The 26,741-nt window shown below is 44.6% G+C and overlaps 1 protein-coding gene and 1 long non-coding RNA gene across 36 annotated transcripts in view; one reads left to right on the top strand and one right to left on the bottom strand.

Moving 5' to 3' along the window:
* rbm47 (RNA binding motif protein 47) overlaps positions 1 to 26,741 on the bottom strand; it is a 365,648-nt gene that overhangs the window by 143,464 nt on the left and 195,443 nt on the right. Inside the window, exons 6-7 of one of the 35 annotated variants that reach the window (XM_069924841.1) lie at positions 24,157 to 24,229; positions 758 to 878 (exon numbers count right to left, since the gene is read on the bottom strand). The exons of 30 other annotated variants lie outside the window; for them this stretch is intronic. The gene's annotated coding sequence lies outside the window, so the exon portion shown is untranslated. Of the gene's footprint in view, positions 1 to 757; positions 879 to 1,383; positions 1,404 to 1,482; positions 2,983 to 24,156; positions 24,230 to 26,741 lie in introns of those variants that run through there. 4 more of the 35 variants (XM_069924842.1, XM_069924846.1, XM_069924861.1 and 1 more) reach the window with 4 other exon arrangements.
* Positions 20,673 to 22,557, top strand: LOC138756193 (uncharacterized). The gene is made up of 2 exons (XR_011352842.1): positions 20,673 to 20,842; positions 20,926 to 22,557. It is a non-coding gene; the product is annotated as an uncharacterized lncRNA (long non-coding RNA).

Here is a 26,741-nt window from a genome sequence, read left to right as displayed (position 1 = left end):
TGTGTTGTGCTGTTGTCCCATGTACATCTTGTGCAAATAACTATCATTCGGAAATTCCAATCACTTGGAATGGTGGTGCCTCTAGACCAAAATATATGGGTCACAAAAATGGTGAGGCTTCACAATAGTGAATGCCTTGGAATGGAGGAGGGCCCAGTCACAATTGGAGGATGATTTGGCATTCAACAGTTATGTCAGAGTATTAAAGTGGGGAAGAGTCACAAATGGCTGTTGGTTGTAGGGTTAATTCTCAGCTAGACCATAGGGTCAAAGTAAAGACGATGCCAAGGTGTCGACTGCTGAGGTGAGGTCAGAGTGGAGAGGGTGCTGAAGTGAGATCAGAGTAAAGATGGTACTGAGGTGAGGTCAGAGTGGAGAGGGTGCTGAAGTGAGATCGGAGTAAAGATGGTGCTGAGGTGAGGTCAGAGTGGAGAGGGTGCTGAGGAGAGGTCAGAGAGGGTGCCAAGGCCCAGGATAGATTTGTTGTGAGTTATTTTAGATTTAAAGGGTTTCTATCAGCAGCCTGTTCCCAATGCTGAATTCCTTTGGTTGGAGCTTGCTCAAGCAGATCTACTTTAAAAGTTTCTAAAACAGGATTCATAATTATTTTGGTTTACTCCTGCTTCAGGATGAGTTTGAATGCATGTCCAGAAAAGTCCATGTCAAACATATGAAGGACCTTGATGTAGATTCATCAATAGGTATGAATATTTTCTGATAAAACTCCATTCACTTGTCCATATAAATGTTGACCTACCTGACAGGCTTTCTGAGTGATTTTTTTATTTCTCTATCTTGATGTCATTTGAAATGTATCCAAAGACAAATCAAATCATGGAAATAGACCCCGTTAAGGAGATTTGACGTAGTGCAGGACACTAAGAAATAGAGAAAACTGGTGAAAGACCAAAGGTGAAAATTCTTCTAATTTTGATTATCATCTTCCTTCTTCACTGAAAGTGTTTACCCTGGTTTTGTCTGACATATTAGCACAGTTTCCTGTAAGGTGGCTCTACTTGGTAAATATAGCTGTTAACAAGCAAAGCTCACCTTTCATCAACACAACTATTTTTGAACAATTTTTCAATGTATAACCAGCAACCATTGATATATTCAAAGGATTCTCTGCAAGAATTTTCACTGGTAGTGAAATGAATCTGTATGATAATTTTTTTACATAAACTTTCTTGTAAATACTTCAAAAGATGTTACTTTGATATTTTGGATACAATTATTGACAAAATTGATCTTCCCTCATTTCCTTTTGACTTGAAAGCAGCTTGAATATTCTCTATTTCACAGATAGCATAAACTCTCTTAAAGTTATTCCATTGTTTACAACCACGATATTCTTTTAAAGTTCCCACACAAAAAAAGTATTACCTCTGCACATTGTCCTTTACACATGTAGGTACAAAATCAGAAGTGTTATTCAAGTCATGATGTTTAATCCTTCCATAGTCACAAGAAGCAATGTCTCACCATTTATTCCATTAGTTGGCAAATTAAGAAATTGCTGGCAGCTCTAGCCTCCTGCCCTGCTCTGCTAGGTTTCAACCAGTCTCTTGTTTGCTCTGCTTCCATGTCTATCTTGCTATATTTTCCTTTGTAAACATGTCTGGTGATCAATTTTGTAGTTTGACCAATTCAGGAAGCAGTTCCACAATAACAACCACAAATTCAATTTTTTGTAGAAATTGCAGGGAGATTTCTGCAGACAGTTCTGTTTTGAAACAATAAGTTTTCACATGCACAGTTGTTTTAAGGTCACAGTTTGTGACAATGTAGCTACAGATTGTATCTTCACAGTGACTGAGGAAACTTTGTACAATTCAGTAAAGATTACTACATTTCATAATCATTGGCCATTGAGCGAAGTACCATGATCAAGGGTAGCTTGTATCATGTGTTTATGTATTACTTTTAATAATAGATGTCGGATGTATCATAGTGATAAATATCAGAAAAAGGGTTAATGTTAGGAACCATGACAAACACATTGAAATAGGTAAGTTTTGAGGAAATTTTAAATTTACATTTTGACACACAGCTCGGTAATAGGTCATTTCGTCCCACAAGTCTGTACCACCCAATTTACACCCAATTAACCTACACCCCTGATACATTTTGAGCGGTGGGAGGAAATCAGAGCCCCGGGAAAACCCATGCAGACATGGGGAGAACGTACAAACTCTTTACAGATAGCACAGGATTTGAACCCTGGACCTGTTCGTTGGTGTTGTAAAGGCATTGCACTAACTGCTACACCAACCGTGCCGCCCATAAATAAAAACAGAGAGACCAAGAAGTTCAGAGTTGCAAAAATTCTTCATTAAAATCTTGCCAGTTAAAGGCAAGTTTGTGAAATTGTCTGTGGATTATCAAGAGACCAGAATGAAAGGAAGCGCAGCCACAGGTGAGATGTAGGAATGCGAGAGATTGGGAGGAGCGAGAGATTGGGAGGAGTGAGTGCTTTGAAAACCCATTTCAGGTAATAGTATACCCTAATATCTCCCCACAGAACTTAAGAGTAATCTATGTTTGAACAAAGAGAGGCTGGAGGGACTCAACAGATAATGCATCATAGAATTTTGTTTTGAGTCAGGGCCCTTTATCGATATCTTATCAAAAATAAATTTTGTTTAGTCTCTCTAGTTAAGCACCTTTAAATATTTTGCAACATTAAAAATATATAAATTAAATATTATTGTCTGATAGATCCAGCAAGTAAGTACTGTTCTTGAATGATATTGGTTCTACTGGGATTGAGCTTAAATTTATGACCATTATCAACTTATCAGTAGTGAAAATATTTTTCAACAATTGACCTAATAAAAAGTCTTCCCTGAATTTGAGAGTCTTTAGCAGATCTCTTATCCTTTCCTACTCTTATTGGGAACCAAAGCTTCTCACATTCACGTCCACTAAAGTTAGATGCCCTACATTTAATTCCCCATCAAACACATCTTCAAACCAGGTTCTTGTCCTCAGCACCCCCCACCACCCCCCCCCCCCCGCCCCCCGTCCCCATACCAATCCCCACATCTTGAATCTTTAGTTCCTGCCTAACAGATCATCATCCGTGAAGGTAGGTAACATTTTCTCCTGCAACATTACACTCAGCACAAGAATGTGTACTCAGCCCTACCTTTACACCCTCGATTGTCCAGCCAAATACCATTCTAATTCCACCTTTAAGTGGGCTGATGACACTACAGTGTAGGCCAAAGATCAAATTATGTTGAGACCAAATAGAGGAAGGAGATTGAGAGTCTCATGACTTGGTGCCAAGACATCAACCCCTCTCTCAATGTCAGTAAGACAAAGAGTTGATCATAGACTTTGGACGGGATGTGGTGGGGAAGTGTAAGGGGAGGGGGTGGGTGGGTGGGGATAGAGTCCACACCTTTGTCCACATCAATAATGCTGAAATGGAAAGAGAGCTTCAAATTCTTGCAAATAAACAGTTTCAGTGACCTGACTTGACCAAAAAAGTGCACTAATGCTTCTATGTTCTGAGAAGGCTAATGAAGTTCAATGTGCCCCCTGTACCCCTCAACAACTTTTACAGATGCACCACTGTGGATGCATCACCATGTGGCATGGCACCTGCTCTGCCCTAGATTAAAAGGAGCTGCAGAAGATGGTGAATTCAGCTTAGAACATCACACAAATCTCCATCCCAACCCAAAGATGCGGGCTTAGCCCACAGTTCTACAATTGTGTGGCCAGGCACAATTCCAATGCCATCTACATTTGCTGATGACACCACAGTTGTTGTCAGAATCACAAACAACAATGAGGAAGTGTACAGGAGGGAGATAGAATGGGGAAACGAGAACAACCTTCCCCTCAATGTCAGCAAAAAGATGATTGTGGACTTCAGGAGGAAGTCAGGGGAATATGGCCCTGTCCTCATTGAGGGCTCAGTAGTGGAGAGGGTCAAGAACCTCAAATTCCTGGGTATCAACATCTCTACAGATCTGTTCTGGAGCCCCCGGATTGATGCAATCACAAAGAAGGCTCGCCAGTGGCTATATATTGTGAGGTGCTGAGGAGATTCGGTATGTCACCAAAGACTCTCATAAACTTCTACAGGCGTACCATGGAGAGTATTCTGGCTGGTGGCATCCCTGCCTGGTAAAGAGGTGCCAACTCTCAGGACAAGAATAAACTCCAGAATGTTGTTAACTTGGCCTGTAACATCATAGGTGTAGTGTAGAGTCTACAACCTGGAGGAGTCAGAGACAGTGTGTGTAGGATCTGGGAAATGTTGCATCTTGGGAATGCTGTTGCATCTTGGGTAGATTCAAGACGGATGCCTCCTCATGAGGTCTGGCATGTATATGTTCTGTCCTTATTGTTGTTTGCTTAGCCTTAGTTAATAAATCTCGTTGTTTTAAAAGGAACCCAAGTTTCATTATTGTAATAAAATAAAAATCACATGGTACCAGGAGTCTAAAAAACAGCCAAGTTATGCTGTGCACAGGAGTGGAAAAAAAAAGAAACACACTGTGCATAGTGAGTAACAGTCGATATCAGCAGTGAAAATATGGAGAGTTTAAAAACTCCTAATGCTGTAAAATGGACTGGAAATGTTAACCATCCAGTTGGGTCCATGCAGCTGTAATTTGAGGGCTGCTTTTAGATGACGGTGAAAGCACTCTACCAGCCCATTGGATTGGGGGTGGTAGGCAGTTGCGTGGTATTGCTGACTGCTACAGAATTTGGCCATGGTCACCCAGAGGAAAGAAGTAAACTGGGCTCGCAAGTCCGATGTTATGTGGGAAAGGACACCAAAATGGGTGACCCACTGTGAGGTAAAGGCTCTCGCACAGGTCCCTGTGTCACAGGCCAGCATGGGCTCCACCTCTGGCCAGCGTGTAAAGCGGTCGACCATGATGATAAGATGCCTTATTCCTAGGCTGATGGGAATGGGCACTACAATGTCCACATGCACATGTCCGAACCTATCCACTGCAGGTGGGAAACATTGCACTGGGCCTTTAGTGTGCTGATGGGACTTTGGCTTTGCCCAAAGTGAAACTTCACGCTGAAGCCTGTGCCATACGAATCTGTCCGAAGTGAGGTGGGCTGTTGACTGGATGGACAGATGAGAGAGTCCATGCATTTGATTGAATACTCCCCCATCTCTAGGTTGTGGGCAGGATTGGCCTGGGGTGGCCTGTAGACATATCGCACAGGAGTGTTGGGCCTCCTGGGTCTGGCACAAATTCCTCAATGTAGGCTGGTGATGGTGGTGCAGTATGTCTGTGGGTCAGCGTCTTCAGCCTGGTCACCAGTGACCAGGCTGAAGATGCCGACACCAGTCACCTCAGAGATCATTTGACTTGACAGTGCGTCAATTACTATGTTGGACTTCCCTGGTATGTGGTGGATGTCCGTAGTATATATTCAGAAATGTTCAAAAGGTGCCATTGTTGCTTTGCTGACCAGAGGTTTGAGACTTTGCCCAGTGCCTGCACCAATGGCTATGTAGGCTGTGAACACTCAGCCTTCGAGGATGTACCAGAAATGGCACAGAGCCAGGTACATTGCCAGCAGTTCATGATCAAAAGCACTATAATTCAGCTTGGGTGGTCAGTGGTGTTTGCTGAAGAAAGCAAATGGCCACCACTGGTCATCCACCCAGTGTTGCAGCACTGCGCCCACTGCCCAATCTGAGGCTTCTGTCATTAATGACAGGGGTAAGTCTGGATCCAGGTGTGCCAGGAACATGGCTTTGGAAAATGCTGGTTTGGTCTCCTCGAATGCTTGGAGTGCCTCCTCTGCAGACCAGCTAGGCTCCTTGTTACCTGCTTTAATGAGGTCGAAGAGAGGCCACATGGTGGCTGCTGCTTGCTCCTGGGAGGAAGCAATGAAAGATATTCATTATCCTAAGGAATTCCTGCAGGCTTTTGAGCATTTTGGGCCTGGGAAAGTTCCGATTGGCCTCGACCTTGTCAGGCAAAAATGTTGCTCCTTCGCTGGAGAAGCAGTGCCCAAGGAAGTTGATGGTGAACAAACTGAAGTGGCACTTGGATGGGTTGATGGTTAGCCTGAAAGTCTGCAGCCAGGCAAACGGGGATTTTAAATATTCTTTGTGGGTCCTGGCATCTGGGCTGGCAATGAGGATGTCGTCCAGGTACACAAAAATCCCCTCCAGTTCTCTTGTCACTACGTCCGTGAGGAGTTGGAATGTTGGGCTTTGTTTTTCAGCCCGAATGGCATTTTCAGGAACTCGATGAGGTCAAACAGGGTGATTACGGTTGTCTTCTGCACGTCACCCTGGTGTACTGGGAGCTGGTGGAAGATCGACTTTGGAAAACATCTGGGCACATTTGAGTCATGCAGCAAAGTCCTGTTTGTGGAGGATGGGGTACCTGTCTGGTACTGTTGCATCATTGAGCCTGTGGTCATCTCTGCAGGGGCACTAGCCACCAGAGTTCTTTGGCAAAGCCCATGGGCTGTTGGAACGGCAGACGATCCTCAATTCCTCCATCGTGGCAAACTTGGCCTTGGCTTAGAGGAGCTTATCCTGGGGCAGTTGCCACGCCTGTGTATACACGGGTAGTCCGGTGGTCTCAATGTGCTTGTTCTGGATCATGGATGTTGGGGGCTAGTAGAGCAGGGAAGTTGATGAGCAGTGCGGTGTACTCGCTTTGTTCAAGAGCATGGACTCCAAAAGGTCAGAAAGTGTGTTGGCGCAGTGTGAGGGGGAAAACTTGGAAGGTGGTGGCATTAACCAGCCGGCATCAGTTGAGGTCAACCAGGAGTTCGTTTGCCCAGTGATAGTAGCAGTACCCTGCTGCTTTGTTGATGTATTCACCGCGTTGTGGCCAGACTGCTGCGATGGCTGCTATGGGGGCACAAGAGGTGGCCGAAGTTGTGCTGTTGCTCCCATTGCACAAATGGGCTGCACGTGGATGGAGTCGTGTTGTGGTGTATGGAAGAGCTGGTCTGCTTCTCTTGCCATGAGGTGTGGTTCAGCAAAGTCCATGTTGGAGACTTGGAAAGGAACAGGGACTCAAACAGGAAACACTTTGTGTGTCCATCTGCAAGGGCCACTAGCTCCCCATCAGTTCTGAGGGGTTGTGATCGTGTTAAGCACGTGAAGGGCCCATTCGTGCCAGCTAAGTTCAAATGACTCTAGCAAAAACCAGTTAAATATCGTGCATTTGCCGTCCACGGGTGGGTTGTTGGCAAATGGGGTGACTTTCGCTGGTGTGACGGGTCCAGGGTGCTCACCACATGCCAGAACTTCATGTCCTCGGCTGTTATTCCTCGCAGGGTGAAATGTGATTCTGTAAGTTGTAGCCAGCTGCATGGCTGGTTTGCCCAGAATGGCGGCAAGTGGATGCTTACGGCATAAATTACCGCAGGAGATCAGTTGGTGGCAGCCACTTGGGCTGTGGATAGTTTGACAGGATTCATCTTGCTGCGAGTTGTGGGTTCTAAAAACATTAGAACCTTTTTGGGGTCACCACTGTAGCACTGATAAAGGCAGAGCTGCTGAAATGCTGTCCACACCAAGCAAGTAAACCAGTAACTGCCGTTTATTCAAACCACGGGCGTTCCTTTTAGGAGAGGCAATAGTCTCACGGGAGTGATGTCATAATGCTGCTGTGAGGCCTGGCCGTTCCCCTGGCAATGAACTCCTGCAGCCTGGAAATTCTGCGCGGTGGTGGAAAGCCCCTGCGTCCTGCCTGTTTGCTCCGGTGATTCAGCCTGTTGTGTGCCGGGTTGACCAGGCCTGCTCCACACCCAAGTTTCTTTATTGTAATAAAAGAAACATCACAATAAGCACCAGACGTTACTCCTTCAAGGATATCTACATGAGGCAGTGTCTTAAAAAAGCAGCCTCTATACTCAAAGATCTCCACCACCTTGGCCATGCCCTTTTCACTCTGCTACCTTACTTTTTGTGCACTTGCAGCGACGGCCACTCTGCTTACTGAATAACTCCACAACCAAATGGTTGAGTTCAGTGAGCAAAACTGATTTATTGAGGTCTGTCTGGCTGTTCTTATTCTCCCAACCCGGACCTGGCTGAGAACCGCACCATGGGTCCGGATGTCATGAGGGCGTCCTAAGCCTGGTGCTGAGGTTGGGAAGAAACCCCATTTTGGCTGGCTGCCCCACTGCGTGCGTGACACGTGGGGCCGGTTCGCCTGCCTAATGGCGTGCCGCAACACAGCCCCCGCCAGGACTGACGCCAATGTCCTTCTTTGCCGAGCGGCCTTGCTTCTTGGGTTGGGCCGCAACCACTGGCTTGTTGGGGTCGAGGCGTGCTGACTTTAATCTGTCCACAGTAAACAGTTCCCTCTTACCACCAATATCCAGTGTGAAGGTGGATCCTGAACGCTGGATGACTCTGTACGGTCCTTCGTACGGTCTTTGAAGGGGTGCTGTGGACAGGCCTCGCCTGACAAAGACATATTCTGCAGAATACAGCTCGCTGGGGACGTAGGAGGCCCGTGTGCCATGTCTGGGATTGTGAAGGAGTCCAACTGGGCCCAGAGGCAGGGAAGTAAACTGTGCAGTGACTGTTGAGGGCTGTGAGGTGCATTGATAAACTCACCAGGAAGGGCTGGCGGTGCACTGTAGACTAGCTCAGCCGAAGACGCATGCAGCTCTTCTTTGGGTGTTGAGCGCATGCCCAGGAGTACCCAAGGCAGCTCATTCACCCTGTTGGGGCCAGTGAGGGTGCCATAAGTGCTGACTTAAGGTGGCGGTACAATCGCTCAACCAGTTCATTGGCCTGTGGGTGATAGCCCATTGTGTGATGCAACTCGATTCCCAATCTTTTGGTGAGCTGTGCCCAGAGCGCGGAGGTGAACTACACGCCTCAGTCACTGGTGAGGTGGGTCGGGACTCCAAACCGGGCAACCCAACCGGTCAAAAGTGCTTAGGAGCAGGAGTCCGCGGAGGCATCTGGCATCGAAATTGCCTCGAGCCAGCGAGTGGTGTGGTGTGATGCGTGAAAAGGTAGCGGTTACCTCAGGAAATGGGTAAGGGTAAAACAATTCCACATGTATGTGGCTGAACCGTTCTTGGAAGTGTTTGAAGTCCTGCACAGGCGCTCTGGTGTGCTTGTGTACCTTGGAAAACTGGCAATGGGTGGAGGTCCTGGCCCAGTCTGCAATCTGTTTTTGAATCCTGTGTCAGACGAAGCATTCTGCCACCATATGGACTGTGGGCCTGATGGAAGGTTGGGAAAGGTCGTGGATATGGTGGAATACTTGCCTACATCACTGCTGGCGAACGACTGGTTGCGGTGTGCCCATGGAGACATCGCACATGACGGTATCATCACTGAGAGGAGTCGGGAGGTCTTGGAACCGCAGGCCTGTGATGGCTGTCTTGAAGGTCTGTGTCTCTTTGTCGGATTTCTGGTCCCGGGCAAGCTGGTCGTAGTCTAACCCAGGTGTCAGCGAGCAAATGGCCAGTCAGGAGAGTGCGTCGGTGACCACGTTGCCTTTCCCCATCTTTGTGCCCCGACACAAAGGACAGGTAACGCTGTTGGTGGGCCGACCAGGGATCTCTAGCCATAGTGAGTGCCTGAGTGAGGGGTTTGTGGTCGGTAAAAATGGTGAAAGGCCTCCCCTCCAAGAAATAGCGAAAATGACGCACAGGGAGGTACATGCCCAGCAACTCGTGGTCGAAAGCGCTATATTTGCACTCTGATGGATGAAGAAGTCGGCTGAAGAATGCCAGTTGTTTTCACTGTCCGTTAATCTGTTGCTCCAGGACAGCACCAATGGCAGTGGCGGAGGCATCGACGGAGAGCGCCATATGAAGGTCGGTGTGCGGGTGGATGAGCTGGGTAACCTTCGTGAGAGCATCTTTCGTGGCTTTGAATGCCCTACTGGCCTCTGGAGTCCAGGCGAGCATCTTGTCCTTGGCCCACGATGAGGGCGAAGAGTGGCTGCATGATACATGCAGCGCCTGGAATAAATCGGTTGTAGAAGTTGACCATACCCGCGAACTCTTGTAGCCCCTTGAGGTTGACCGGGCACAGGAATTCCCTGATTGCGGCGATCTTTGTAGCAGCTGGTGTAGCTCCTTCGGCTGTGATGGTATGGCCCAGGAACTGCATGGACTCTTTCCGAACCAGCATTTGGCTGGGTTGATGGTTAGGCCGAAGTTGGCCAGCCGGGAGAAGAGGGTGCACAGGTGAGACTTGTGCTGTGCTCGGTCTCTGCTGGTGACAAGTATATCGTCCAGATAAATGAACACAAAGTTCAAATCTCTGCCCACCATATCCATGAGGCGCTGGAAGGTCTGGGCTGTGTTCTTGAGCCCGAAAAGCATTCATAGAAATTTGAACAGGCCAAAGGGGGTGATGATGGCCGTTTTGGGGAAGTCCTCGGGGTGCACTGGGATTTGATGATATCCGCGCACCACGTCAACCTTGGAGAACACCCTCACGCCATGCAGGTTGGCCATAAAGTCCTGAATATGAGGGATTGGGTAACAGTCAGGTACTGTCGTGTCATTAAGCCGTCGATAATCTCCGCTGGGGCACCACCCATCAGAAGCTTTCGGGACCAAGTGGAGCAGCGAGGCCCAAGGACTGTCAGAGCGTCGAATAATCCCTAGCTCCTGCAGATGCGAGAACTCCTCTTTCACTATCTGGAGCTTATCCAGCAGGAGCCGGCGTGCCTTGGTATGGACTGGTGGGCCTTTGGTGGGTATATGATGAAACACCCTGTGGCGTGGTGAGGCAGGGGAGAACTGCGGCTTGAGGAAGGACGGGAACTTGTCCAGGATGTGCTGGAACTCGTCCTTGGGTGTGCTGACCATGGCCATTTGTGGCTGCTTTATGCAGGAGGCGTTGAGATGAATGATTGGAAGGTACGGGCATTGACAAGTCACCTACCTCAGGGGTCGACCCAGGAGCTCATGGGCAAGGAGGAAGTCGACACCCAAGATGGAGGTTCGGAGAGACGAAATGGTGAACCTCCACGAGAACTTCTGCTAGCCGAGCTGGAAGTGGATGGTCTTGGTACCATACGTTCGGATCTCCATTGAGTTGGCTGCACGGAGTGGAGGCCCTTGAGGCCGGATCCAGGACTCAATGGCTGTGGCCGGGATGACAAGGAAGCATCGGCCGCTGATTGCATCTCGCAGGTAGAGAAGGCTGTGTTCTTGGCCAGACGTCGCAGCCATTAACAGTGGCCAGCCTGGTCGTTTCCCTGGAACAACCAGGGCTGACGACACTTCCGAGCCTTGGCTCCCCAGCGCTGGTGGAAGAAGCAGAGGCCTAAAGTGGATGGTTTGCTTCTGGCTATGCTCTTTGAGGCCCCTGCAGGGGCTGAGTGTTCCTCTGCAACGTTAGAGGAAGGCTTGGTGTGGTCATGCCTGCGATTTGTAACCAGTTGGACTGCTGAGCCCTCCGGGAATCATTCAAGCCATAGCTCCTGAGCTTTTTGAGCGACCTTCCTGGGATCATCAAAGCTCTCCTGGGACAGTAACAGCCGGATGTCTTTGGGCATATGGTCAAGGAAGATGTGCTTGAAGAGTGGGCAGTCGGTGTGATTATCTATGAATGTGAGCATCTCATCCATCAACGCGATAGGAGTTCTGTCTCCCAAGGCATCGAGGTGAAGCATCCGAGCGCCACGCTGGCGCCTGGAAAGGCCAAAGGAGCCGGTGAGCACCCGCTTGATGGTCCCGTACTTGTCTTCTGCGGGAGGGTGCTGGACGAGGTGCAGCACTCGTTTGGCAGTGGCCTGGTCCAGGGTGGTGACCACATGATAAAACTTGGTCATATCTGATTAAATCTGGTGGAGGTGAAACTGAGCCTCTGCGTGGCTGAACCAGGCCTCAGGCTCCTGTACCCAGAAGTCAGGAAGCTTGATGGCTATAGCGTTGATCGAGGAGTAGTTCATATCGGGTTCAAAGGTGTTTGAACCTGTCGGGGTCACCAATGTAGCAACGGCTACTCTGAATAACTCCACAACCAAATGGGTTGAGATCAATGAGCAAAACTGATTTATTGAGCTCTGCCTGGCTGTTCTTATTCTCCCAGCCCGGACCTGGCTGAGAACCGCGACATGGGTGCAGACGTCATCAGGGTGTCACGTGGGCCACATTGCATTTGCTTCTAAGCTTGGTGCCGAGGTCAGGAAGGAACCCCCGACGGCGCCATTTTGGCTGGCTGCCCTGCCGCGTGCGTGACACGTGGGGCCGGTTTGCCTGCCTAATGACATGTCGTCACACACTATTATTTTTATTTTTTAATAGTAATTTTGTAGGATGGTTATAATATGAATGTTTGCACTATAATGCTCCCGCAAAACACCGAATTTCATGACTTGTACATGACAATAAATTCTGATTCTGATCATCTTCATCAACCCCATCTACACCTCCCAGGATTTGGTCCACTCTCCTACCCTGTCCTCTTTACACTTTCTTCCACTAAATTTCTCCAGACTTTATGAAGAGCTGTCACTCAAAATGTCAATAATTTTTTTTCACCCTTTGATACTGCCTGATCCGCCGAATTCCTCTAGTAGATTGTGTTTAACTTAAAGAAAGAACATGTGGAGGCAAGCGACAAAACAGAAGCAATGAATAAAAGGTTAAGTACATCTTAATTTCATGTAGTCTTTTTTCAAATCTACAAGCCTCTATATTCTCCCAGAGCTACATACTTAAGAATCCCTTTCATAGTTAATTGTATTCCTATTTTTGCATATTCACCAAATACTGATTTTTATCCCTGTATTCATCTAGACAGCAGAGGAATAGGGCCAAAAACTGACATTGGAGGATATCGCAGTTTGCATCCTTCAGTCTGAAAAATATCCATTGACCTCTATTCTCTGTTGCTGTTATGCTTTATAACCAGAAATATTTATCAAAGCTCATTGTTAAAAATACCACAGGCTTTAAAGTATATTCATTAATGCTGAAATAAATGCTCTGCATTTTGAAATATGTTCAGTGAAGAAAATAGAATGGAGACACAACATCAGGAGTCTCCAACCAGATGGCATCAGTATTGACCTCCAATTTCTATAACTCTCTTCTCCAGTCTCTCTTTCCCTATCCCTCTTGACTCCAGTCTTCCAGCTCCCTACCCTCTTCCCTTCCTTCTTCTGCCCTCTCCCCATCACCTCAGCTGCTGCCCTCCCACCTGTATCCACCTATTATCTCTTACCTGATTGCCTGTGTTGCTCCCCTTTCCTCTCCTCTCTTCTCTTCTCACCTCTCCTCCTCCCCATCAATCCACCTTTTTATTCAGGTGTCTACCCATTTTCCCAAATTCCAAAAATGTTGAGATGAATAGCCTTTCAAACTATCAGAGATCTGGCCTGATTGGTGCCATATTGGTGCCATTGGCTAGTTCTGATTGATCTATGCACAATTGCTCTAAAATATCTTGTGTTCAGGAAATTAAAGGCGTATGAAGTTTTGAAACTAATAATTTTACAGTCTGGAAATTAAGTTGACAAATTAATACTGTATGTTGTCTTGTCATCACCTCCTTTATATCTGGTTTACCTAAAAATTCTCTCCACTCTGTAATTAAGACACACCATTGGACCACATACATTTGTATGTGGCATACAAATTGTTTCACAACTCCAAGGGTATATTAAACCACAATGTGAATTGGCAATGTACTAATAACCAATTTTCCCTTGCAACTGCTGCAACCGTGTCTGCCTGTCCCGCATCGTACTTGTCAGCCACAAATGAGCCTGCAGCTGACGTGGACATTACCCCTCCATAAATCTTCGTCCGCGAAGCCAAGCCAAAGAAGAAGAAGAAAGAAAAGAAGAATATGCAAGAGGTCCAATGTGACAGCCACATCAGATTAGCACTTAAACTGAAAACAAACATAAAGGTCTTTCATCCATCAGCTCAGTAATTGTGGAACTAACAAAGGATCTCAGACCACAGATCATGGGTTGCCTGTCACTTCAAGTTGAGGAGAGGGATAAGAACAGAGAACATAGAACAATATAGACCCTTTGGCCATGATGTGATGCCAACCTATATAAACCTACTTCACAATCAATCTAACCCTTCCCCCCCTCATAGCCCATAACTCTCCACAACACTTCAGGTTTTTTTTTACAGCCATGTGCCTATCCAAGAGTGTTTTAAATATCTCTATTCAAGCAGCATCCACCATCACCTTAGCAGTGCATTTAAGGTACTCACCAACCTTTGTGTAAAGAACCTACAACTAATGTCTCCACTAAATATTTCTCTGCTCAGCTTAAATGGATGTCCTCTAGTATTGGCTATTACCACCCTGGTAAAAAGATGCCAGTTGTCCATTATGTCTCTAAAAATGTTATACCCTGCTATTAAGACTCCTCGATGGATTCACGAAGATGGCATGCCAGAGGCTATACTTCGTGAGGTGTATGAGAAGATTTGGTATGTCACAGAAGAGACTCGAAAACCTTTGCATGGTATGAAGGAGCCAATGCTCAGGACAAGGAAAATTTCCAGAGATTTGTTAACTCAGCCTGAGACATTGCGAGCATCAGACTTCACTTCATCAAGGACATCTACAAGAGGCGGTGTCTATCCTCAAGGGGCCTCTTCACTCTGCTACCATCAGGAAAAAGATAAAGATAAGCACATAGCGGCATAAGGACAGCTTCTTCCCTGCTGCCATCAGATTCCTGAATGATCAATGAATCAAAGACACTGCCTTACGTTGACTTTTCGTGCACTATTTTAATTTACTTTTGTAAGGTGGTTTATATGAATGCTTGCACTGTGATGCTGCCACAAAACAACAAATTTTGTGACTTGCTCATGTCAATAAATTCAGATTCTGATTCTGTCCCTCCAAAAGAAAAGCCCCAGCTCACTCAACACCTCTTCATAAAGACTCTCTAATCCAAGCAGGATCCTGATAAATCTCCTCTGCTCCCTCTCCAAAGCTTCCACATCCTTCCTAAAAGTTTTATAGAGCTGTAACATTACCTCATAGTTTTGAACTCAAATCCTTGACTAATGATGTCCACCACACCATACACCTTCTTAAGCATCCTATCAACTTTTGTGGCCACTTTGAGGGATGCGTGGACTTAGACCCAAAGATCCCACTGTTCCTCCGCTGCTATGAATTCTGTCATTAACCTTATACTCCACCTTCAAGTTAGACCTTGTAACACTTCACACATTTCTAGATTGAACTCCATCTGCCTCCTTCTCTGCCCAACTCTCCACCTTGCCTATATCCTGTTGTAATCCACAACAACTTTTTACACTCTCCGTAACACCTCCAATTTTTGTGTCATCTGAAAACTTACTGACTCAACCTTCATCATCCTAGTCATTTACAAAAATCACAAAGTGCAGGGGACTCACCACAGATTCCTGTGGAATTGTAGCGTGACTGAGAGCACTCAAGACCAGAGAGAGAATAACACACAATGGTATTTGGACTGAACTGGGGTTTTGGCGGGGATCCAGGGTTTATATTGTGATTATGTGGGGGCAGAGTCAGGGGAGGAGCCAGTCCTCAGAACATCACACCAGTAGTGAATTCCCAGATCACTACATTCACCCTTCCTTTAGAATGAAGCCTACAGGTGAAACAGAGAACATAGAATTGTCAAAAAAAATTACAATATTTCAAATTCAACCTGTCAGGTCTGGAGATGTGGGCAGAGTGCCCTAGTGTAGGTGGGCACAGGACTTCCTGATCCTCTTGTGGTTCCAGGACCTTGGGGTGTAGGTGATCCAGGTCTGGTTGAGGTGTGGCTGGAGCCACTTCCTGAGATGTCTCACCAGAGCCCTTTGGTGTTCCTCGGAGAACCCTGGGTAGGTCCTGGCTCCCTTGGATTGATGGACCCTCAGTTCTGGCAGGTGCCAGGTCCCTCTTCGAGACAGTGTCCTCCCTGCCATCTGGGTATGCCACATAAGTGGAGTTGGCATGGAGTAGGTGCACTTTCTCGACTAGGGGGTCAGTTTTGCTCCTCCTCATGTGCTTTCAAAGCAGCACTGGTCCTGGCGCTGTAAGCCAAGGTGGGAGGGTGGTCCCTGACGTTGACTTTCTCTCAAAAGAAAACATCAGCTCGTGAGGAGTCGCATTGGTCGTAGTGCAGAGTATCAACCTAATGGATTGGTGTGCCATGGGTAGGATATCCTGCCGGCATCAGTCTGGAAGTCCTTTGGACCAGAGAGCTGATTTTACAGTCTTCTAAACCATAGTATTCTCTTTCTCAACCTATCTGTTCCCATGGGGGTTGCAGCTGTCGTCCTGTTGGATGCAATGCCACTTACCAGCAGAAATTGATGTAGCTTCTCGCTCATAAATGATGAGCCCCAGTGGCTATGGATATAACTGGGATACCTGAACAGGGTGAAATGGAGTTTAGGGCCCTAATGATGGATGGCATGGACATGTCCGGGCAGGGAATGGTGAACAGGAAATGAGAGTACTTGTCAATAACTGTGAGAAAAAACATGTTCCTGTTCGTGGCGGGGAAAGGTCCCTTGAAATCGGGGGCCAGGATGCCTTTATCAGGTATGCTTTGCTTGGGCGGTAGAAGTGCGGCTTGCACTCAGTGCAGGCTTGGCAGGACCTGGTCATTTCACTAACATCCTCAATTGAGTAGGGTAAATTGTGTGCTTTGACAAAATGAGCCATTGGACTGATGCCTGGGTGGCAGAGCTCATTGTTCAATGACCACAACTGGCCAGTGTATGCAGAGGCACAGCTTCCTCTGGAGAGGGCATCTGGAGGCTCATTGAGGGAACCAGGTCAGTAGACTATATTGTAGTTGTACGTGGAGAGTTCGATCCTCCACCGAGCGATTTTATTACTTTTAATTTTATCTCGTTTTGTACTGTTGAACAAAAATGCCACTGATTGCTGGACTGTGAGGAGTGTGAATTTCCTGCCCAGCAGGTAGTGCCTCCAGTGCCTGATGTCCTCCACAATGGCTTGGGCCTCTTTCTCTGCTGATGGATTCTGAAGCTAGTGACCTTGTAAGGTCCTGGAAAAAAAAATGCAACTAGCCTGCCTGCCTGATTAAGGATTGCAGCCAAGGTTACATTTGAAGCGTAACTTTCCACCTGAAAGGTACATTCTCGTCCACCGCATGCATGGTGGCCTTCACAATGTGGCTTCGGACATAGTTGAAAGCCGTTTGAGCTTCAGCTGTCAGTGGGAAGGAAATGGTCTTTAAGAAGGGATAAACCTTGTCTGCATATTGAGGGACCCACTAGGCATAATATGAAAAGAAGCACATGCACCTCCTCAAAGCCTGAATGGTCCTCAGGTTTGGGAGTTCTAACAGGGGGTACATCCTGTTGGGCTCAGGGCTGATGATGATGCCATTTTCCATCACGTAGCCCAAGATGGTTAAGTGTTTAGCCCTGAACACATGGCATCAGTGTTGTAAGTGAGATTCCAGACCTTAGCTGCATGGAGGAAATTCTGGAGTTTGGTGTCATGGTCCTCCAGAGAGTGGCCACAAATGGTAACATTGTCAAGATGGGGGAAGGTGGCTTTCAACTTAAATTCATCCACCATTTGGTGCATGTTTCTCTGGAACACTGAGACCCCATTTGTTATACTAAAAGGAACCCTCTGGAACTGATAGTCTCCCGTTAGCCTCAAAAGCATTGTAGGGACGGTCCTCAGAACGGATTGGCAACTGGAGGCAAGCAGCTTTAAGGTCGATAGTCGAATAAACCTTATACTGCACAATTTAGTTCACCATGTCCAAAATACGAGGGAGGGGGTATGCGTCCAGGAATGTAAAATGATTAATAATTTGGCTATAGTCAATTACTAGCCTGGACTTTTCTTCCCCCTTTACAACAACCACCTGTGCTCTCTATGGGCTGATAATGTGCTCGATAATGTTCTCATCGAACAGTTGCTGTGTCTCAGCCTTGATGAATGCCCGGTCTCTGCATTGTAGCGGTTGCTTTTGGAAGCAATTGGTCTGCAATCAGTGCTCAGATTGGGGAACAGAGGGAGTGGATCAATATTCAGTGGCGAGAGACAGCAAATGGCATCAGAGTTTTGGGACTTTCTGTTCCGAACCATAATGGGAGGGAGAGGACCAGAATACTCCAAGGACATATTTATAAAGTGACACAAGAAGTCAAGCCTGAACAGACTGGTGCACACAAATTCTCAAGTACATACATTCTGAACCTACAGTATTCCCCCTCCTAAAAAGATAAATGAACCATACAATGTTCTTGAATATTTACAGACTGCGTATAGGATGCTAAAAAAATATGATAATTAGAGGAATACATTTAAAAATTGAGTTTTTGGACTGTCTCTGCAATTACAAAGCGCTCAGTCAAGCCAGAGTCAATTAAACACTTCAGTTTATGCCCATTAATCCACACCTTCAACATGGAATTGTTCAGTTGGTGTGGTATCTCCTGGTCCAACACCATCACTACCAGAACTCTGGAGACGCTGTTGTTTCCCTTGTTGGAGTTGCTCCCCCCTTTCAGATTCTAGTGCAGGCAAAATGGCAGGGACCATGCAGTGCAGTAAGATGGCCCCCCTCTCCCTCCTCATCTGATGAAGAAGAGGCCAGTTTCAAAATGCGGCAGGATGGCCGCTGGGGTTTCCAGCATCACTGCTCTCACTACACAGCCCCGCAGGAAGACCATGGCGTACAACATTGGCACCGGGAGGCCGTGGGTTTGGGTTATGAGGTTGCCTCTGTTGGCCTGTCAGTTGTCATGCACGTGTTGGACTTCTCAGTGCTCCTCCTCGCCCTCCAGACCTTCACCTAGTGCCCATTCTTAGCACAAGCGGAGCAGATGGAATCTTTTGCAGGACATTGAGTTTTTGGGTGCTGCTGCTGACCGCAGAAGAAGCATCCCTTAGCGGCAGAGGGTGCCGCCGTCAGGGCTGATTCAGCATGTGGAGCCACTCTGGGAACCAGATTCTCCTGGAGAGTGCTGCTGCCACTGCCTTCCAAGTTATCAGCTCCCAGTTGGACCATCTCCAGTGACTTGGCCAGCAGTGAGTTGTCAGACAACACCATGCTGCCCTACTCCAGCAACCACTGCCTTTCTTTTTCTTTTATTTATAGATGCCATACAATCAATAAATTACATACAATCAATAAATTACATACATTTCATTCACAATTTGTCATACATGGCTTTTTCAACTTGAAAAGAAAATAGAAAAAAAAGAGAAGGAAAAGCCCCCCAACCCACCCAATCCCCCCAAAGATACTAAGAAAAAAAAGACCTAAGCCCTTCCTCCTTAAAAAATCTGAGGGGGAAAATTTGAAATGAAAGAAACAAAATGGAGTGGATATTAAAAAGAATTATAGATTACATAAACCAACACATTATAACATATCTAAATATGTAAATCTTATATTTTAAATATTAATCCTAATTAATCATATATCTATTAAGAATCTCATAGCTCTTCCATCATCCAATTTAAATTCTCTGTTAATTCAATTATTTAAAGTAAAATAAAACATCAATGTAATCAAATAACTCCATTCATAAACATATATTCAATAATAGAACTCCCTCTAAGGCACAAAGAAATACAGCACCACCCCCCTCTATCATACAAAATGTGGCTCATGGCCACAAACGAGCCTTTAAACAGCGGCTGACGGACTCCAGCACCCTTCACCTTCCAGGTATTATATCAGAACAAAGTCTCTAATTTACTAGAACATTGTCTCATTCCAAATAATTCCTATTAGAAAGCAAAGTTTCCACAAAATCTGATGTCTGTTTGTAATCCACAAAAAAGTGTATTTTTGCCATCCGGTAATACAATCTTCATCATCGCTGGATAACGTAATGTAAACTTGTATCCCTTTTCCCAAAGACTTCCCTTGACTTCATTAAACTGTCTTCCTCTTAGCCAACAGCTGTGTAGTAATATCCGGATAAAAGAAAACCTTTGAACCATGATATTCAATTGGACTCTTCTTTATTCCTACTTTTTTTGCTACTAAAGCTAGAATATTTTCTTTGTCTAGATATTTTGAAAACTTAATTACTATAGGGTGAGGTTTCTCATTTGATTGCTCTCGTGGTCTGAGGGCTCCATATGCTTTTTCAATTTCAATTGGACCTTCAAACTGATTTACCCCCAGAACCTTAGGTATCCATTCTTAGAGAAAAAGAATCATGTCATGCTTTTTTTCTCCTTCCTCCAAACCAACAATCTTAATGCTGTTTCTCCTACTTATCAATTTTTTCTGAATTTATCTTCAACTCAACAATTTCTTCAGACCAAATTTTTCAGCTTTTCTTTTATACGTTTACTCTTTTCATAAACCTTCATAATATTCTGATTTTCCTCATTCTGATATTCTTGTACTTCCATCATATTTGTTTATAACTGCTCATTTTTTCATTCATATAGTTAATCTCAGATCTTAAATAATCTATTTCTTTCCACATCATTTTGATATAATCCCACATTTCCCATACCATCTGTTGCAATTCACTATCAGTGTTCTCTTTATCTTTTGTATAGCCTTAGTTTTATATTTAACTTGTTTAACATCTTCATAGACTGAAGTAACCTCTCCAAATCTTGTCTGTCCTTGATCTACAACACTTGCTAATTCATCACTGAAATCAATCATCTCACTTGAACTCAGCATTCTGACCTTACTTAAAGAATCTGTTTTCCTTGGACCGACGCCATTTTCACCAGCTGAGAGGCTGGTCACACTCGCTGCTGCTCCCAGCAACTCAACTGTCTGACGGGCCTTGGTTATCACTCCAGATCCGGCATTTCTCTGCCTCAAAAGCCTCTCTTCACAACCAGGAACAACATCTTCATCCACTCCAGCAACAACAATTCCTTTCTTCGAAGGCATTTTAAAAAGTAAATGGACTATTGTTATATTCTTTCTTTGTATTTTAAACTGTTTACTTCAATTAAATGATTATTTTCTTCTATTTTCCCAGAAGTTTTAGGATCCCACATCCTATGTCCTCCGCGTCATGTGATACCCCCCCCCAGCAACTGCTTCCTTACGTACTTGGACCGCACACCAGCGACAAGAGCATCCTGGATCTGCTCTTCTCCCCATTCTCGGGCAGTGCCATTCTCGTACCCACAGTTCCTTGTGAGTGCTTGTAAAATGAGGACAAAATCTTCAATGGATTCACTAGGCTGCTGCTTCCGTTGTTAAAGTTGATGCCTCGCTAGCATGACATTCTGAGGCTTCATGTAGTGAGCCTTCAGCCTTTCGACTGCCAACGCATAAGTTGTACAGTCCCTTACAATCGGGAATCCTTTAGGTCCGACACGGGAAAGGAGCGCCGACATCTTGAGCTTATCCATTGAGTAGACTGTTCGTGTGGCCATCAGGTACATCGACAGAGGGTCGATTAGGAGCATTGCGGCTTCAACAGAGCTTCCATCCTTTTCTTTACTGAATAAAATTGTAGCGTGACAGACAGCACTCAAGACCAGAGAGAGTACAACATGCTTTTATTCAGTAAGAATAACACACATGGTCTTTGTACTGAACTGGGGTTTTGGTGGGGATCCAGGGTTTATATCAGGATAAGTGGGGATAGAGTCAGAGGAGGAGCCAGTCCTTAGAACATCACACCAGTAGTGAATTCCCAGTTCACTACAGGAACACTGCTCGTCACTGACCTCCAGCCAGAATATATTCCTTCTATTATCACCCTCTGCCTTGGTTGAGCAAGAAAATTTCCAAACCATTCAGCAATCTCCATGGATACCATGACTTTCTGGATGACCCTACCATTTGAAACCTTGTCAAACACCTCAGTGAAATCCATATACACCACATCGACTGCTCTACGATCATTTGCTATGTCATCTCCCTGAAAAAATCAATTGGGCTCATGAGGAATGATCTGTCCCTCACAATGACATGTTAACTAACATGAACAAGACTATACCTGTGCTTAAGAATCTTCTCCAAGAGTTTTTACTTTTTACTTCTCCAATAGATTGCCCATCATTGATTTAAGATTCGTTAGTCTATAATTCTCAGGATTCTCCCTATTACCTTTCATGAATAACAGAACAATGTTTGCCATCCTCCAATCCTCTGGTACCACTCCTGCAGCCAGGGATCATTGTCAATGCCCCTTCTAAGGATTGAAAGCTTTGGTTAAGTTAGATCAGAAGAGGAAGGAAAGATCAGAGATCATTAAGGGATTGGTAAAGGGGGATTATAATGTAAAATAAGTTGAAGCATGCTTAGTTTGGGGTTGAGCAAGCTGTAGTGGTGGTTTTGAAAAAAAATTTCTGTGGAGAGGGGGGTTATAGAGACATGATTGTTCAACTGGTAGTAGATGACCACTGATATGGGGACTCAAATGAGAAGACAGTAAGATGGGACCTTCATGTTGGAGCATCCATGCTTTGAATTTCTACAGCCATAGATCACACAAGACTTCTTCCCTTTAAGTGATATATAAGCAGCCCGTGTTTGTCTTGTATTGTCCTGCTTGTCCAAGGATGCCAAATGAATCTTGCTCATGCAGTGTTATTTGACACTCACATGTATGAGTTAGCAAATTATATGGATGAATAAATTTACCATTCCATAAGAATCAAGCAGCAATTGTCTGACAACATAGCATATGAACAATTGACTGAATTTTTTGCATTTCATCCCAAAATGTTTCACAATACAAAAAAAAATTCTGGACTGTATTTTCGTGGCATACTTTGTCAGTCATATTTGACTGCTTCCTCTTGTGCCTTGCATTTTTGTGCAGGGTGACTTCTCAGTGCAGGGAGGCAGCTACATTCACAGCCTGTGAGGGTCCAGCATCCAGGTTCATCAGCTGTCTCTAATGAATACTGATGAAGAATATAAACGGGTGCCCCATTCACATTGGGCGACCCAATATGCCGATTCAAAACAAATCGGCAATTGATACTACCTCCCTTGGTGGTTGATTCAGCAGCATTCTCACTGGTAGGCGAAATTGGCGATTAATTACTGGGTTCAAGTACCAGAATGAAAGGGGCTTACTAAAACATAACATTTAAACACATGCAAACATTTGGAACATTTAATACTATTTAAACTAAATTAATTTTCAAAAAACTGTTAATGTTTCATTTAGCAACTGGTTTCTCCCAATTATTTTCATGAGACCATTCTACTTTTATCCCAGTGGAGGCTTAGTAGTTTGATTTCCTAGCCTGAGTGGAAATTCTGCAGAAGTTGCACCACCATTTTGGATTCTGTGAGGCATCCTGAGACTGGAGTTCTGAAGATTTGGGAATAACTTGGTTCCCTGCCAGCAGCTCTGGCAGATTGTGTCACATTTTTACCCTTGAATTTCTTTATAGGTCATTGCCAAACTTTGTCTGATAATATTCCTGCAAAGTGTTTGGGGTATTTCAGCAGTTTAAAGTTGCTAAAGTTGTTACTGTTAATGATGAATATTATACTTTTCACATTAAATTGAAGTATCAATTCATTCAATTCACTCCTGGTGTAAAGTAATAGCCTGCTAAAATAAACAACCAGGTCCATATTTTGATGATTGTTGTAAAAAGTGTACTGTTTGTAATACAAGTTTACCAAATTATCCATTTTTGAAACATGCAGGGGCATTGAATTCACAGATGCAGAAAGTTAATAATGTACAGCTAAATTATAAAGGTTCACAGAACATAATGTGCTGTGCCTGGAACAGCATTGTTTGAACCCAGAACCTTTTAAGCATTTTAATGCCACTTGACATGAATATAACCACATAGAAGATTATAATGGTTTTATATATTTGAATCTTCATCACTTAATGATGATGACACCAACAAAGAAAACATGTTTTTAAAATATGAATGATGCAGATGTCATTTGGTTAAAATCACATTATGGATGTGGAATCTATCTTTACACCACTCCAAAATTAGAAAGAATGTTACTTGAAATGGTTGAGACAATTACACAAAATCCATTTGAAATATGATGCTGGTAAAGCTAGAGATTTACAGTATAAAATGTACTTACAGTGCACCTGCCATGGCATTCAGTTAGAGGAAAGTATTTTAGTCAATTACACAAAAAATGATTTTTATTCATCCATCATTCACCACAATTGGCCTGCCAGCATAGATACAAAGATAACTACCTTTCTCACTCTGGACTTTGTATTAAAATTTCAAAGATATCGTATGAAGACAACAGTTACCTTGCAATTAGTTGGGAGCTTTTATTTTAACTGGTTAATTAATGTTTGCCTCTTCTCATATTACTATCTTGACCTGAAACAACAGAATTTTTCAGCATGGCACATTTTGTATCCCAATCGCACAGTTCCTTTCTGAGAATAAATATATTCCAGCACAATTTAAATATAAGCCATTGTTTAACATACTTATAAAAGGTGACCTTGCCAATGCTCAGGGAAAAAAAAATTAAATCTTGAAGACAAAACACCATTGATAAACTCTAAAAACCTGTTCCATGTTATCCTGTCATGATCAAAACCAAGGGATGTAAGTGAGGAAATTGCAAAGCTCTTGACAGAAGTTTGTTAACATTTTGGGGCTATAGGTGATGTATTGGATGACTGGAGCACAGCAAATATGGTCTGCAGAGACAGGCCGGGTAACCAGAGGCCTGAAAGTCTAATCTCAGTGGCAGGGAAATTATTGTAAAAATTCTGAGGAACATAAATAGTCTCCATTTGAAAAGGTAGTGATTAATTAAAAATGGTTAGCATGGTTAAGAGAAGATACAGTCTGAAGAATTCAAATGAATTTTAACAGTCACAAAATCTATTGAGGAGGGCTGTAGAACTAGGTTAACGGATCAAGGAAGGGGAGATGGAATTTAATTTGAACAAGTGCAAGGTGTTGCTCTTTGGGATACTAAACCAGGGCAGAACTTGCACAATAAATGGTATGGCCCTGGAGAGTGTGCTAAAGTAGAGATCTAGCAATGTAGCACATAATTTCCTGAAAGTGATGACACAGATAGAACAAAATGGAGACAAAGGTATTTGGCAAGCTTGGCTTCATCTGGTGTTGGGATGCCATGATACAGATGTACAAGCCATTATTGTGTGCAGTTCTAGCCGCCTTACTATAGGAAAGATATCATTATGCTGGAAAGGGTGCAAAAATAATCCATGAGGATATTACTATGACGAGAGTTATAAGAAGATGCAGGATATGCTGGGTTTTTTTTCTCTCTAGAATTGGAAGTTGTGGGGTGACCTTACGGAGATATATAAAATCACAAGGGAGCTATATAAGTTTACTAATAACAATGTTTCCCCACAGTGTTGGGGAACCTAAAACAAAAGGCACATATTCAAGTTTATTGCCATCTGATTGAACATATACATAAACAACCTGATGAAACAGCGCAAATCTGGACAACAATGTACATACACAGACATACAATGCACCCTATTCACAAATGACATATATACACACAGCAATCCAAAATAAATTGGATTGGCGGCATGGTTGGCGTAGCAGTTAGCGCAACGTCTTTACAGCACCAACGATCAGGACTGGGGTTCAAATCCTGCACTGTCTGTAAGGAGTTTAAAACCCATTGGTTTTCCCCTGGGGCTCCAGTTTCCTCCCACCCTTCAAAACATACTGGGGGTGTAGGTTAATTGGGCGGCATAGGTTCATGGGCCAAAATGGCCTGTTACTGTGCTGTAGGTCTAAATTTAAAAAATTTAAATACATAAAAATAATTTACAGGTTTCAATAATTGATCAACAGTCTCAACGCCTGCAGGAAAAAACTGTTTCCCAAGCTGACAGTCCTGGTTTTTAAGCTCCTGTACCTTTTCCTTGAAGGTAGTGTCTCAAAGCATCGAATCCACGCTGCTGAAGATCCAACTGCGCTGGGTAGGTCACGTCTCCAGAATGGAGGACCATCGCCTTCCCAAGATCGTGTTCTATGGCGAGCTCTCCACTGGCCACCGAGACAGAGGTGCACCAAAGAAGAGGTACAAGGACTGCCTAAAGAAATCTCTTGGTGCCTGCCACATTGACCACCGCCAGTGGGCTGATCTCGCCTCAAACCATGCATCTTGGCGCCTCACAGTTCGGCGGGCAGCAACTTCCTTTGAAGAAGACCGCAGAGCCCACCTCACTGACAAAAGACAAACGAGGAAAAACCCAACACCCAACCCCAACCAACCAACTTTCCCTTGCAACCGCTGCAACCGTGTCTGCCTGTCCCGCATCGGACTTGTCAGCCACAAACGAGCCTGCAGCTGACGTGGACATTACCCCTCCATAAATCTTCGTCTGCGAAGCCAAGCCAAAGAGTGTCTCAAAGATACTGTGAGCTGGATGATAAGGGTCCCCAATTATTTTCTGAGCCTTCTTTAAGATATCATGTAGATATCATCTGTAGAGGGAAAGGAGATCCCAGTAATCTTCTCAGCAGTTTTAATCACCCTCTGTACTGACCTTCAATCTGATGATTTGCAGCTACCATACCACATTATGATCCAGCCAGCCAGAATACACTTTTGCACTCTTGTAGAATGTTGTTAGTATTTGAACTTAACATTTTTAGATGTAGATTGGTATTCTACTCTCAGCTTAATTAATGATTCCTCATTTTATGCAAGACACTGCTTATTACAATTTAAGGTGGTGCACAGAACTCATATGTTCAAAATTAAATTATCTAATTTTTATGCAGATATTGATCCATTATGTAAGAAATGTAAAATTTTTGAAGCTTCTCTATTTTTTGTGATTGCCCAAATTTAGAGAGTTTCTGGAAAGACATTTTCCAT

This window comes from Narcine bancroftii, chromosome 3 (genome assembly GCF_036971445.1).
Source record: "Narcine bancroftii isolate sNarBan1 chromosome 3, sNarBan1.hap1, whole genome shotgun sequence".
NCBI lineage: Eukaryota > Metazoa > Chordata > Chondrichthyes > Torpediniformes > Narcinidae > Narcine > Narcine bancroftii.
Note: the sequence above shows the minus strand (reverse complement) of the source record. Positions and strands in the feature narration are given on the sequence as shown.